This window comes from Carcharhinus amblyrhynchos, chromosome 3 (assembly GCF_965287045.1).
Source record: "Carcharhinus amblyrhynchos chromosome 3, sCarAmb.v2.hapA, whole genome shotgun sequence".
NCBI lineage: Eukaryota > Metazoa > Chordata > Chondrichthyes > Carcharhiniformes > Carcharhinidae > Carcharhinus > Carcharhinus amblyrhynchos.
Genome location: NC_137326.1, coordinates 99076857 through 99082856, shown reverse-complemented (window position 1 = coordinate 99082856; position 6000 = coordinate 99076857).

Genomic DNA, 6000 nt, shown 5'->3' with positions numbered 1-6000 from the left:
TCACAGGCATTCAGCCTCTAGTCTTCGGGTTAGCATTCTCCAAGGCGGCCTTCGCGTCACATGACAATGCAGAATTGCTGAGCAGAAACTCATAGCCAAGTTCTGCACACGAAGACAGCCTCAACTGGGATCTTGGATTCATGTCACACTATCTGTAATCCCCATGACTTGCCTGGGCTTGCAAAATCTCATTAATTGTCCTGGCTGGAGACAATACACATCTCTTTAACCTGTGTTTAACCTTTTCTCCACTCATATTGTCTGTACCTTTAAGACTTGATTACCTGTAAAGACTTGCATTCCAACCATTATTTTGTAAATTGAGTTTGTGTCTTTATATGCCCTGTTGTGAACAGAACTCCCACTCACATGATGTTCTGAAACATCTGAAACCTTGTAGCTTGTGCTACCAAATAAACCTATTGGATTTTAACCTGGTGTTGTGAGACTTCTTCGTCTTCATCGAGAACATCCATTTCCGTAACATTGCTCACTTCCACCTGCTTCAGCCCATCTACCACTGAAACGTGAACCAATCTTTTATTATCTCCAAACTCCACTGTTCCATATTTCATCCTCTATAAATTTAAACTTCAGCAAATCTCTGCTGCATATGTTCTAACCTATTCACCTATTCTCCGGTGACCACTGACCTACATTGACTTCTAGCCCACCAGTGCCCTGATTTTAAAATACTCATCCTAGTGATGGAATTGCTCTAAGACTGCAAGCTCCTTATCCCTTCAACATCTTCCAGACCTGCAACACCTAAAAAACACTGCTCCTCCAACTCTGGCCCCTTGTTTTATTCCCCCTTTCCTTTGACCCACCCTTAGCAATGTTGTCTTCAGCAATATAAGGCCTATGCTCTGGAATTCACTCTCTTAAATCTGCCATCTCTCCACTTTTTCTTTCCTTTAATTTTCCACTAAAAACTTATTTCTTTTACTCAAGTTTTTAACTCATCAGCTGGAATTTTGCCACCCTGCCCACCACAGTAATCGAACGGGGTGAATTGAGGAGCATGGGAAGGTCCATTGACTTTAGGCGGTCTGTTGACTTTAGGTTTCGGGATGAGCAAGCCTGTAACATCCCACCTATCAATTCTAATATCTCATCCTTTGACTGTTGGTTCTGTGGAATTACATTCCTGGAAAGCATCATGGAACATTTTCCTGTTTTCAAGGCTCGATATTTTGTTTTTGCTGTTGTACCTTGCTTCTAAGGAAATATATTGCTGCAAAATTCATTTTTTCTAGCTTTTAGACAATTGCTAAATTGCATTGTAGCTTACTGAAATGTTGATTTAGATTTGTAGATATTTTTTCCACAGAAATTACAATGAAAAGTTACAAATAAATGATAAGTTTAAATCAAAGCATTCACTTTTTTAAAATATTAAAATGAAAGGTGATCAAAATGCTAATTACTGTTTTCTCAAAACCTATAAACAATATTCAAATAGTTAGCCTGTAATTAATAAGCTCCTCACCCCACTGTTATAGTTCCAGCTGACCAGCTAGTTAAATAACAACTGCACTATTTATTTATATATAATTATAATAGAGGCTTGCACCCTCATGTCAACTGAGAAGGTTCTGGAACGGAAACCTGAGGTCACCAGGGTGATCCCCCACCCTGCTCCCCAATTGGTTTCTGAGTCATGTGACCCTTACTTTGCCAATGGATCCTTAAATGCACAATCATCACATTCTTCCCTCTCAAAATTCTTTTATTCAAATGACAATACTCCATGCACACAGTCCAAGATAACATTTAGTACATTAACTTAATTATAAATTAAGTCTTTTAGGGGATTTCCAAATCCTTGGGGAGCAGCATGACTTCTCTATCTGGGGTACTACCACAGGATTGCTGTTAGCCCAAAGCACAATGACAGGTGCCTCTTCAGGCATAGGCAATTCAGTTCTATCTGTTTTCCATGGAGATGTTGGTTGTGCCTGCCACTGGACGAGCAGGTACTTCAATGTCTGGGTAGTCAACAACATTCCCAGATGGCAATATAGCTCCAGATGGCTATACTGGCTGCTGGGACAACTCTAGCTCTCTCAAATTGTCTATGTATTTCTGTACGATCCTTCCTTTTATGTTCACTTGATAAGACAGGGGTCCAGTTTAGAATATAAAGTCTCCAGGGGCCCAAATCAATCCACTTCCAAAATTCCTCATATACACAGCCTAGTCCACTCAAAATGATTACATTGACTTGCAAGAATCATGGTTTGTCTTCTGCTGCTTAGACTGGCCTCTACTCTCCCTGGAAAATTTGGAAACACTGCGTTCAGTCTCATTCTGAGTCAAAAGTTCATTAACAACTTTGCTGGTGGGATGCCTGTTTTTTTCCTGTGGAGTGGTCCTACAGCCCATCAGGAATCCTGAGGTTCTGGTCTCCAGATTCCCTCTTGATGGCTTCTTTATTCCAGACATTAAGGATTGGACAGCTCATACAGCTAGAGTGTTGGATGCTGTGTGGTAAGGCACAGTCCTAATGTGCTTGATACCATTGAGGGTGGCGAAGGTCCGAAACTCAGCACTAATGAAGGCTGTTCCATTATCAGACACTGAGTTCAGGTATTCTGTGGATGGAAAACTGTTGACATAATATCTCAACTGTAGTGTGTGATGTTGGAGGCTTCACCTCAAACACTTTCATCCACTTTTGAGCGTGCACTGATGAGGAGAAAAACATTGTGCCCATGAATAGACCAGTATAATCAATGTGGACTTGTACCCATGGCTGGCCGGGCCACTCCCAAGGGTACAGTGGCGCTCTAGCTGGCAACTTTTGTTGCAGTTGACACTGTTCACAGTGCTTCAACAGGCCCTCAATATCAGCATCAATGCCAGGCCACCAGACATAATTTCTGGTGAGCAACTTCATCTTACATATACCTGGATGGGCACAGTGTAATTCAGCTAGGAGCAACTCTCTTCCTGGTACAGGGACGACTACTCTTGCTCCCTAAAGTATAACGTCATCTTGGCAACTCGATTCATCTTTTCATGTACGATATAGTTTCATCTTTTCAGAAACTGGTCCATTAGTCCAACTCATTAGTAGGTGGTGCCGCACTTGGACAGCAGTGAATCCCAACCCGTTCAGCACTTGATCTTTTCATTAAAACTAGCAACGTGTCAAAGAAATTCAAAGTCATGACCATTTCTTGTGATACTGAGGAAGTTGCAGTAGTCTCTTGCAAAGATAGATGCCTAAATGCATCTGCATTCACTGTGTGTATTCCAGGTCAGTGCTTGACAGTACATTCGTAGGTGGAGAGGATTAATGCCCAATTGAATTTTTGCCTTGTCTTCAAACCAAAAGCAGTTTGTGATCAGAAAAAATGGTTAAAATGTCTACTGTACAAATACTAGTGGAATTTCTTGACACCTCGTTCTCATTTGTGTGTAGCCTTTCTCATCCTCTGAGAGGGTTCTTGAGAAATCCCCTATTGGCCTTTCACATCCTTTGTCCATTTCATGGGACAACATTGCACCAACAAGTTATGTAGTGGTGTCACTGGTTAACACTAATTACTGAGACTGGTCAAAATGCACCAATAAACTCAATCAATGTAATAGTTGCTTCATCTTGTTAAAAAGCTTTTCTATGGGGCGTCTTCCAAAACCAACACTACTACTTCTTTGGCAGCGTATGCAAGGGGGCCTACAGTGTCGACAAATTTAGAATGTTGTTTGAAGCCACTTTGTTTATGTCAAATAAGATGATCGTTAATTTAGAGAAGTGTGTGTTTATAATTTCTGTCATTATGCAATAACAGCTTGTACTAATTTAACTAAATAAGTTTGATAATAGCCATCCCTGCATATTCATTTGCTGTGAAATAAAACAGCTTTAATTTTTAGCTGGGTTTTTCTTGCCAAGGGTTTTCCCTTGGAGTTTGGAGAAGTGCACATAGGAGCATTTCTGAAAGACATTGATATCTAGTTCAGTTTTCAAAGAGTTATCATTGTCACAACTGGATTATGTTATCATATAGTTACCTTTAGAATATTACCAGTATAACATACTCATTGTACCCAAAGGAATGGCTAATACTATTATATGTAAGGAAATATTTCTAGTTGGACCCAAACAGTCCACTAGCTCTGCCTTAAGCTTTCTTGGATATAGTGTGGTCTTCTTATTTAACAGAAGATCTGCTTCCCTGTGAAAAGTCAGCGTAGGTGCTTTATTTCCATGGTACTATCAATGCTGATCTTTCATGGGATACATTAATCTAGTTCTCAATCGTTGTACTAATGTATTCTTAAAACATCTGTTTGGTTGTATAAAGGAATTCTCATATTCTGTTTACATAACTCCCCCTCTTTTAATTAAAGGCTCTATTTTCATCAGTCTCAGCTCCTCTTGCACCTGGCCATTGCGACTCACCATATTAATTTCTTTGTTCCTGATCTGTGCAAAACAATCTTATGCTGTAATATTGTAATTACATTAATCAATTAAGTTCCTTGTTTTAGTAGCCTGATTAATAATTCTGTCCAAATGCGAAGGATACTGTACAGTGCATCCTGTAGGATTATGTTCCCTAAAGGTGCCATAATTCTCACCCAATCCTCACTTGTCCTTTTCTATCACTGGGCAATTGAAAGTTTTGTCCTTCTGTATGAATCGCGACCTCAAATGAACTTTGGTTCAGTCCCATTAGTACATTCTTCCTCTTACAGAAATCGGCAGGATGGAAGGAAGCATCATGTCAATACCAGCTCTCCAGTAGTTTTCCACTTAGTCCCTTTCCCTATATCCTAATTTTCTCTTAAGTATTTATCAACCTTCCTTTAGGAATTCTGGTTTCATTTCTGTTTGGGCAGGGCACTCAGCACCCTCACAACAGCATGGAGGAAATTTCCAAAGCTACCCCTTTCCTCTTTCAGTTATGATCTTAAATGTAAGCCCTTTTCATTGGCAAATCACTAATCAGAGGCAATAGGTTTTGTTTTGATTTATAAAAACCATTTGTAATTTTTAACATTTTACATTTTTATAAATCTCTTTTTTTTCTAATGAGAAGTGATCCAGTTTCTCAGGTCTTGCTCAGCGCCTGATATTATCTAAGTGAAGCTCTTCTGTACTACCATCTATCCTGAAGTAAGATAGCAAAGCTGAACACCATATTCTAACTGGCTAACCAGTTTAGTATTACTTTTTTACTTTGTACTTAAAGTCTCTATTTATAAAACATAGGAGCTTACATGCCTTTTTACAGCTTTATAAGTTTGTCCTCCTACTTTTAGCAGTTTGCATATCTGAACCTTTGGGTGGGTTTTTCCGATCTCATCTGTACTTGACTGTTGCCAGTGAGAATGGAGAATTTGGTGCTTGGCCAAAACTCCATTCACTGCAGCGGCACCTGAGAATCCCAGCCGTGGGCAAGGTCAGAGGTTTTTGGCATTTGGGTCTCTGTTATGGTTCCTCACTGCTTTTAACCTGTCACCATGAGTGTTTGTGTTCCTTTATTTATTCTTCCTCATAGATCACCTCATGTTTGCCTGCATTAAATATATTCAGAAATCCATCTTCTCAATGTATTAACTTCATTCTGTTCTGCAGCTGTTTACATGTTCTCTTGCCAATTACTTATGCTTCTAAATTTGTGTAATCTGCAGATTCTCATACACCTAATTCCAGGTCTTTTCATATGTGCTGTGAGTTACTACAGAATACAGTCTTTGACCTGAATGGTGGTGTTACATATTCTAAATGCACAACAGCAGAATAGAGATACTGGGGTTGATTGTCATGTTATTTTCAAACAAACTCTCATTCTTACTTTCAAAATGTGGCCATCATAGTCATTTCTTCCCTCTATCATGGATAGTTGTGACTTGCGAAAGATACCAATCCCTTAAATTAATTTTTGGCCCTTGCGCGGATTTCATATATGTGATCAATAATGTAGCAGAAATATGATGTGGCCACACTGTTACTGATGAAGTAACACTCAATTTACTTGCAGT